A 9,018-nucleotide genomic window follows, 5' to 3' on the forward strand; every position below is an offset into this window, starting at 1 on the left:
TTAAGTTGTAGTTCCTAATATTTTTTCAAATATAGCCTCAAGAATAGACTTGCATTTCACTCCTATAAAAATCACTTCAAAAGAATCTGTAACAAAAACTTGTTGAATGTATATTTGATATTAGTGTTATATAGCCGAAATGAATGAGATTCAAACAATTAACAACGCAACCTGAATATCAACAAAAATCACATGCCATGGAATCCTTTCGTCAAATCTGTATGAATAACCGTTTGTAGGACGGAACGTAACTAAGCGGCGGACATGGCATGGGTATGATAACTGTAGTTACCTTACTATGGTGTATGGTGGCATATTTCTGCATCCACTTAAGCAGATAGTTTTCACGAAAATTCGTAGTTTTCGTGAAAATTTAAAAACTTTTCATGAAAAGAAACTTTTGTTCTAAGTAAAGAAAATCACGATAGTGCCAACTATTGCATACGATAACAGATACGGAATGAACAGAAATAATAAAGGAAGTTAAAATACGTTGATTTAGTAACCCATCCGACTTAGAATTAAATATATATAACTTTAAGACACTCTTAGCGGGGTGGTTGAGGATTGAGGTGGATATAACACTCTTCATTCCGTAGAGGGGACTATTACCGGATAAAGCTGTCTTTATTGAGTTATCTTTATGCAGTACTTGGTACTATTTTGACATATAGTCTCGATAACCAGATAATATTTTCACGGAAACTTTCTCCTAATTTCACGAAAGTTTACTCAATTTTTCGCGAAAAGTACTGTTTTTTCTCGAAATCAATAAAATTTTTATGAAAATGTTATGATTATGATTATCGTATGCAGAAATATGACACCATACCTTACTGTTATTAATCATTCCATTTTCCGAAATCAATGTGGCCTTTACACGTTATTATTTTTAGCTATTGTATTGATATCCGTCTATCCGTATAACACAGGTAATGTGACGAAACTTGATAATTTAAGGCTTTGGATTTTTTTAAAATTTATATGATAATGTAATTAAAAGGTAGGTTTAATATTTCTTGGACAGTTCTGTTTAATATGTCTTAGTTAATGCTTAGTAAACATCAGTTATGCTTTTACATGAATTGTTCTTGTACTTTTAACCTTCAGTCTCGTTTTGGAGTCCGCCAAAACTTTTGAGTGGCCATAATATTCCCATATTCAAGACATAATGTACAAACATTTAAATTAGTGCTTTGTTTTAGTTGTACTGATTTATATTCATATATCTGGTATATTGAATTAAAATATTGCACGTCTTCCTTTGATTCTTGATTTCGGGTAATAAAATAAAATACCATTATTTGACGAAATATTTATATGAATCTTCCGCTGAAAATTATTTTTCATGAAATTTGAAATATGATAAGTTTTTTGCTATATAGCTCATTTTCACCTAAAAATGTACAATTTTATTTAGTTATAAAATTTACTGCGAAAAATTAAAACGGCATTAAAGATATACTTTCCAAATCAAAATAAAATAGACTTAACAGTGTTAAGTAAATATATTTTTCTTTTTTCTTTTCAATACAAAATAACTTTAGAGGGTCGTGATCTTGAAACCTGAATAAAATGGTATTTGAAGCGGGAGAGACACACAAACATGAGATCAGCAAGACAAATATTGAATAATTAGTAATGCATTAAGTAAACGAGAAACATTTCTATTGATGTGCAATAACAGGTCATGATGTAACTTTTATTTATTTGTTGTAGAATATGTTTTGATAAAGTAAATCGTCAGACTTGAATTAATGGTAATCAGGCGCGTAGCTGGGGATTTTTCATAGTACGCATAGGTAATGTGGGGATCGTGGTATCCTCTCCTTGATTACTTTTTAATATGTGAACGGCAAATGGTGTATTTTAGCGAGTATTTGAAGCAGAACTATTGCAAGAACAACTGATTCTTTCTCATTTATGTTATATAAAATGTATTGTTTTACTAGGACTTCGTGTAGATTATGACTTAAGATCAATATTGCAAGGGTAAATTTTGTTTATGTGCATGTGTGCAACATTTAATACAAAACAGATGGTTCTTGGTAACACAGTTTCAAACTATCATTATAATTTGTCATATCATTAAGGGATATGTCTATAAGTAAATTTACCACATTTGTTAAAGAAATGTGGCCATAATTCAAGCTTTGCTATCGTAATCCAGCGCTTCACATATCGTTTGTCCATGATTGAAGGCGTGAAACGAGAAATGACGATGGCGAAGGGCGAGATCACGATGGCGCAGTGTGAAATTACACAATTTTCACGATTTCACGCGTAGCTATCGTGATCTCGTGCCAACTGAGCGTGATTTTGCGCTTTGAGCTTCATGCACTGCTTTCTCTAAGAAGCGCGAGGAACGAGGCGATGACGGCGAAATGCGACGTCGAAAAAATGCTATCAATATTGTGCTTCGCTTTCGTGTATCATCTGCGCATGTTAGCGAAGCGTGGAGAGCGAAATAACGGCGGTGAAACGTGAGATCGCGACGGCGAATTATTAAGAAAATTTCGCGATTTTGCGCTTGCGATCGTCATGATATTGTGTTTCGCCATCATGGTCCATCACTTGGCTTATCACTTGCGCATGATGGAGAAGCACAAAACGCAAACTTATGATTCCCGCTTGGTCATTGTAGTCTCGTGCTTCGCCATTATGATTTCACGCTAGCGAAATTAATGTATACAGTTAACTTCAAAAATAACGAACAAAGTTATAAGGAATTTCCGGATACTTTTCTTTTGTCAGGAACAATTTAAAATGTCCCTATTTTAGCCCGTCTCTGATCTATGTAGAACAAAACAAAACATAGAAAATATCGCAAAAAAGGGAACATATTTCCATGTCCCAAAATAAAAATATACATAACATATGTCATGCTATAGCAAACCATAGACATTGTACTAACATATTGATTCGTAAAACAAACGATTTGAACATAGCGTTATTGTTGTAATATCTCAATGACATTTAAAGCAGTTATTACAACGAAGTCTTGATCAGATATTATTAAGACTGTTTTAAAAGTTCTTCTCAAATATGATTACATACAATTAGGCTACCTATTATTGTAAAATTGCTATGATCAATGATAAAGATAGAACAGAACTGAAATGCCGTACGACTTTTGCCGGTGCCATACCAGGATAACTGCATTGTATTTAATTGGGTGATATTATTTGATTTCTACAGGACTTTGTTTTTAAAATCATTGCGACCAAAGGATGATTGATGATAGTATACAATTAAGTACAATCATAAGATATAACAGATATTATATGACGTCTGAAAACAATGTAATAATTATTATGCGTGAACAATACGTCTGTAGTATTACAGAAAATTAACTACTTCACATTTCTTTTAGGCGTGTAAACTGAGATTTTGGTATCTTGTATCTTTTGTCATAAGTTTTTGATTTATCTGCGAAATCATTACAAACAACTTATTGTCAGAAGGGCTTTGGCCTCCTTACCGTGCGACAACAAAAAGTAAACCATCAGGACATTTATTGCAGCTATATCTCTTAAGACATTTGAAAGTTAAATACTGACTGACTGAATAAAAGACTATATGTGATGGAAACACATGAGAAGTACTGGATTTTACTATTGTTTAATTGAAAATTGAAAAGCGTTCGTTGTGGTGTACTGAGGTAAACTGTTATAATCATTACATATCTACATATGCCAAGCGTTAAACATGTAATTCTTCGAGGCGAGAAGATATTTTATTGCTGCGGTAGAAGAGGTTCACTTCCTTACACTAGCGACTTTTATCCTTTTTCATTAGACATTTTAAGATAACTAAAAATCAAAAACTCATATTCTAATGTTTATAATATGACCAAATTTCAAATTTAAAGAAAGATTATTTTTAGTCAAAATCTTCAGTTGAGTACCCTTAAGCTGTATAAAATCATGCGCATGTAGCTAATTAAGTTTTTTTTTTTATTTGTGTTTTTCCACCTTTTTGCTCATGAACTGTTTTCCTTAAGATAAAACTCCATAGGTGTGACGATAAGCAACAAATTCAATTTAAGGCAATGAAATAAACAATCTAAGACTGTTCAGAGATCCGATCAACAAAATAGATAAGGTTTCAATGCCTGGCGACCAAGTAGTATTTTGTTTCATTTTCCTCGTAAAGAGTTGTATCGGCCGAATAAGAATTTGAATATAAGATGCACGAATCACTACAGTAATGCTTTTTGACTGCAAAACGATAAATCTTACACTGCATAAACTGGCTTTCTGATGAAGTTCGATAATTGGAATTTATATAGTAACAAAACAATATGTAACATGTTTTATATTGTTTTATATATTTTTCTTTTTCAGTAGACAATGCACTTTCAAATGACACCCAAATAATAGAATCAACTTGCCTATTTGTAAACTGGATACCTAAAACGATGTGAGTAGTTAATTGTAAGAGTTGCATGTGAACGAATAAAAACAGGTAATTTGAGAACATCGTTTATATCCGTACATTTAGATAATATCACCATATATCTTTCTTTCCGAATTGTAAGATAAAAATATTGTGGGAAATTATTCAGCCAGAAAAATAAACAATGCATCCCCTGCACGACAAAACTAATATAAGACGAATTGTTTCAAATGACTGTGACTGAATGAATAGCTGTAGTCATAGAAGCATTGTGAAACATCGGAAATCAGATAAAACTAAAACAATTATGTCCAAAGATAGCATCTCCTGATTTATTTCCATTATTTTAAAGATAAAGAATATTGACAAAAGATGTATGGATACTTACAAAAGATAAACCTTGTTAATGACGTTAACTCTAAAAATTTATTTATTATCGGTTTTCTACGCGTATATAATCTAAACATTCTGTCATTTACTAATGTCTATTGATGTCTACATTTGTTATTTTTGTCAAATCAGACCATTTTAAATGTTAGCATGCAGTTTTGCATGATACATGCTGAAGTAAAATCGCTTACAATCATCCGAAGTACATACTATATCACTTTGACAACTGACGCAATACAAAATTAATGCAAATCAGTAAAATGATTGATATATCGATTCCTTAAACCCCCACCACTCACGGCAGGGGATAAATAAACCATTTAAAACATAAGATTAGACAAAACCAGCCACCGTGTATTGCACTGGCAATACAGAAGTCCGAAACCTGTGAAAAAATATTAGTGTTCGTCCTGTGGTTGTTGGCAACAGTAACGTGACTAAATTGCGTCAAAGCATTTAGGAGCTAAGAAACAAAACTATTTTGGCTAAAATTTTAATAGTGACCTTGACCTTAAAGAAAAGTCATGTATACGACATACTGTCTCAATATAGATAACCTTTGTGTGCAGTACTATAATAATCCCTCAATGCAAATAAATGTTATGGCACGGAAACCATTTCACTGGACTTTCAATAGTGACTTGATTTAGACCAACAACCATGGGTCATGTGAGCGACACATTTATGTTGTGTACATTTCTGTGTAGTATTCTAACATTCTCCCATGCGATTAAAGATGATCCAACAATGCATATAAAAATTATGGTACATAAATGTTTTTTACTTAACCCTGATAATGACCTTGGCCTTTTACCTACAAGTATAAACCATGTACTTACATATTCTACATATTGTCCTCACAAACCAAGTTTTATGAATCTAGCTTGTAATTGTTTTTAGTTCTTACAGGATTCTGGTTTTGTGAAAGGACAGACGGTCAGACCACTGGCACCAGATCAGAAAGAAAATGCCTCAGTACGTGTTATACCCTACCCCTAGGTATTCTATAAGAACCATGGTCGTGAACGGGAAAATATACTAACCCGTTTCAATCGCGCATTTCATACCTAAAACACGCAGTGGGGTAAATGTGTACTATGGATATCAAACAAGTGGTAATTTATCTTCCATTGTGTACCGGTCACATTTTTTTCAATACATCTTATCTTATAAAAACAACGCGTAGTTTATAGTAATTTCAACATTACACAAAAAACTTGCTTGAACTTCCCTGGTGAAGTTCCGTTCTAGATTACAAAACCATTCTGATTGGCTGTTGTAAAAATGTATGTCAATCGTCATTTACTACACGTGTTCGCTAAAATGTGAAAATGCAGCAAAATGTGCAAAATGAATAAAATATACAGAACAGATGCAGACCAATATACGATTTCAAATTAAGGATCATATACAAGATGAATTTCATTCATCATTTCGAGTTTTAGTGTAAAATTGTGATTTTTTTTAAAGTCCGTTTTTGTTTGTTTACGTTTCGCCAAACATGTGCGCACTGCCGTGACCTCTAGACCGGATGTTCATTAGGGAAGTTCAAGCAAGTTTTTTCTGTAACGTTGACGAAAGCATGAAATATGTTGATAATCTCAGCAATATGGAATATTGAGACAATGTGACTGATGCACGATGGAAGATAAAGTATCGCTTGTTCAATATACTAGGTACCCATTCACCGAACTGCGCGTTTAAGTTGAGAAATGTACGATTGAAACGGGTTAGTGCACTTTCCCGTTCATGACCATGGTTCTTATAGAATACCTAGGGGTAGGGTATAACACGTACGGGGGCATTTTCTTTCTGATCTGGTGCCAGTGGGTCAGACGGTTAGACTGATGGACATACAGAATGGACGGAGGGCATTTGTATAATTTATACTTATTCCAGTCTTATGTAAAATTCACTTTTGAGCATCCTTCCTTACAATACTGATAAAGAAAAAGATATCGAAGCTCGGTGTCGGTATGCATCGCTTACTTACCTGGGCCCATGCAAAGTGTAAATACCGAGCTGCGAACTGAGGTCGATACCTGTCTGTGTAGTTTACACATAAAGGAACACGTTCGCAACAATGCGTAGTTTAAGTTTTGGTTGGTTTGATTTCCGGTTAAAGTTAGAATTGCAGGTCAGTGCATTACCGATCAACAATGATATATGCAAATATAAATGGAATTGTCAATAGTAAAATTGTAAATTCATCATCATCTTTGATTATTCTAACAGATTAAATGCGACATTCGATATAGGCAGCTGATGTACATTAAAGCATCACAACTGTAACAAATGACATGCAGTAGAAGTTTGCACAAAAGAATATGTGGTTAGGTAAAGTAATACAACATTTGTTATCTTCTTTTTGCATCATGAATAATTTTATTCATCGGAGACCAAGGAAAGCTATTCATCGGTGTTTTTACCGAACATACAATACTATCGCATAGTTTAGTCGTGATGATAAAATTTCTAAAATATGCTCTGATATATGATAAATAATTAGATAAATAAAACTAATTCCATGCCCATTTTCTTTCAAAACCTTTATGAAATTAGGTTTGGTCCTGACTATAAAAGGTACATCAATTTCAGCTGAAATATATGTATGAAATGTAGTAAGGTATGCATGTTCTTTCATAATGTATCGGAACATACATGTACTTGTGTAAAATGATTGCAGATAGTACAATATTGTCAGAATTTGTTTCACTGCAGAAATCATCATCACTCTCCTGCTTGGCGGGCTTTTCTATATACTAGTAGCTCAGCGAAACTCAAAACCTACCAAAAGATTCAGGGTAACAAACAGTAAAAGGGATAGAACAGTACTTTTGAAGTACACTTCCTTTGAATCTTTCTCAGCAAAATGTAAGTAAATAAATGTATGTTCAAATTATATTAAACATGATATGCTAATTTTTATTTTGAAACACGTTAACATCTATATAGCTCTGAATACCTACAGTTTCTGACACATAATAAATTCAATTTGATGGGAGCTTAGCCCCTGTATCACAGTTCACAAATACCTTTGCAAAGTTCCGGGACTGCAAAAGAATTAGCTGCAAATATAAAAATTAATTTTTTATTTAAATAAAATTCGTAACCGAATATGGTGAGCAGACAAAAAGCAAATTAACACGTTGAAATAATATACATTCATTTTATTATAAATACATCTGAATTACTATATAAAAAAGAAAAAAAAAAAAGTTCATATCCCCTAATACAAAAAATTCTTATCTTCCATTCTAATCTACGTACACGGTCTTTAAGTAATTGTGAACTTTAAGTGCACAACAAAACATAGCTTCTAAAATTTAGTCCCTTTTAAAAAGTGAAAAACTTTTATTCCGTGTTGGCTCCCTATGGGGTAGGTGATTGATCCCTGAGTGACTTCAAGGTAAAAAAAATCTCGTCCCTTTTTGGTTTACGGCAAACCCTGGGACAAAGCCTGCGCTGGGAAATCAACATCCGGCGAGTGAAGAAAATGAACCCGGGCATTGTACTTCCGGGGTTATGACATCACCAGGGAAAAATCGTCTGGCGAAAAAGTAAAAATTTTTAACAATGGAAAACACCATCAAAACAAATAGTCGGGCTAAAACTGCCCTTTGGGTAACCTACCTCCTAGGTCCCCCAAAAAAATACGTGCTACTTTACAAAAAATATGTCTCAAGTTTTAAACGTCACTTATTTAAAAACGTCACTTTTTTACTTCCATTTCAAAGATTACTTACTTAAAAGACTAAAGTTAAAGTATGAAATGAATTTAAAAGTATATGATAAACTTATGATACGGGCTGATAAAATGCAGCTATTTTTTACAACTCAAATTAACAAAAATTTAAAGTAAAAACAAAAATTATAGAGAGTTGCATCCTTAATATCTAATGCCATACACCCCCGGACATTTAAATTTGAGTCTATAGCTTTTAACAATTCAAATTTTCAATAAAATTTTAAAAACATGGTATTAACTTGCCATATAAATTTTTCATAACAATACAAGCAGTAATGGGTTCCATAATTCAAAATGTTTTTCATATTTTTGAAACAGTGCTTTACAAATTTCACGAACAAATTTCAGTATAATCAACCCTTTTTAAAAAATGAAACATTTTTGATTCCCTTTCTAAATAAATTTTCAAAAGTCTGAAAAATTTAATAAATTATCCTAACATACGAAACTAGCAAAAAATCACATGCCGAAGTAATGTTTAC

General features: G+C 32.8%; 1 long non-coding RNA gene across 4 annotated transcripts; it reads left to right on the forward strand.

The window, feature by feature from the left end:
- Positions 1–921: 921 nt before the first annotated feature.
- On the forward strand, positions 922–7,657 carry LOC128549843 (uncharacterized). Of its 4 annotated transcripts, none has more exons than XR_008367975.1 (4): positions 922–1,003; positions 4,347–4,467; positions 7,024–7,125; positions 7,510–7,657. It is a non-coding gene; the product is annotated as an uncharacterized LOC128549843 (long non-coding RNA). The 4 variants fall into 4 exon arrangements; XR_008367976.1 differs by having other exon boundaries at positions 4,347–4,422; XR_008367974.1 differs by lacking the exon at positions 922–1,003 and adding an exon at positions 3,260–3,661.
- Positions 7,658–9,018: the final 1,361 nt, after the last annotated feature.

The sequence above is a fragment of the Mercenaria mercenaria genome, chromosome 16 (genome assembly GCF_021730395.1).
Source record: "Mercenaria mercenaria strain notata chromosome 16, MADL_Memer_1, whole genome shotgun sequence".
In the NCBI taxonomy this organism is placed as follows: Eukaryota; Metazoa; Mollusca; class Bivalvia; order Venerida; family Veneridae; genus Mercenaria; species Mercenaria mercenaria.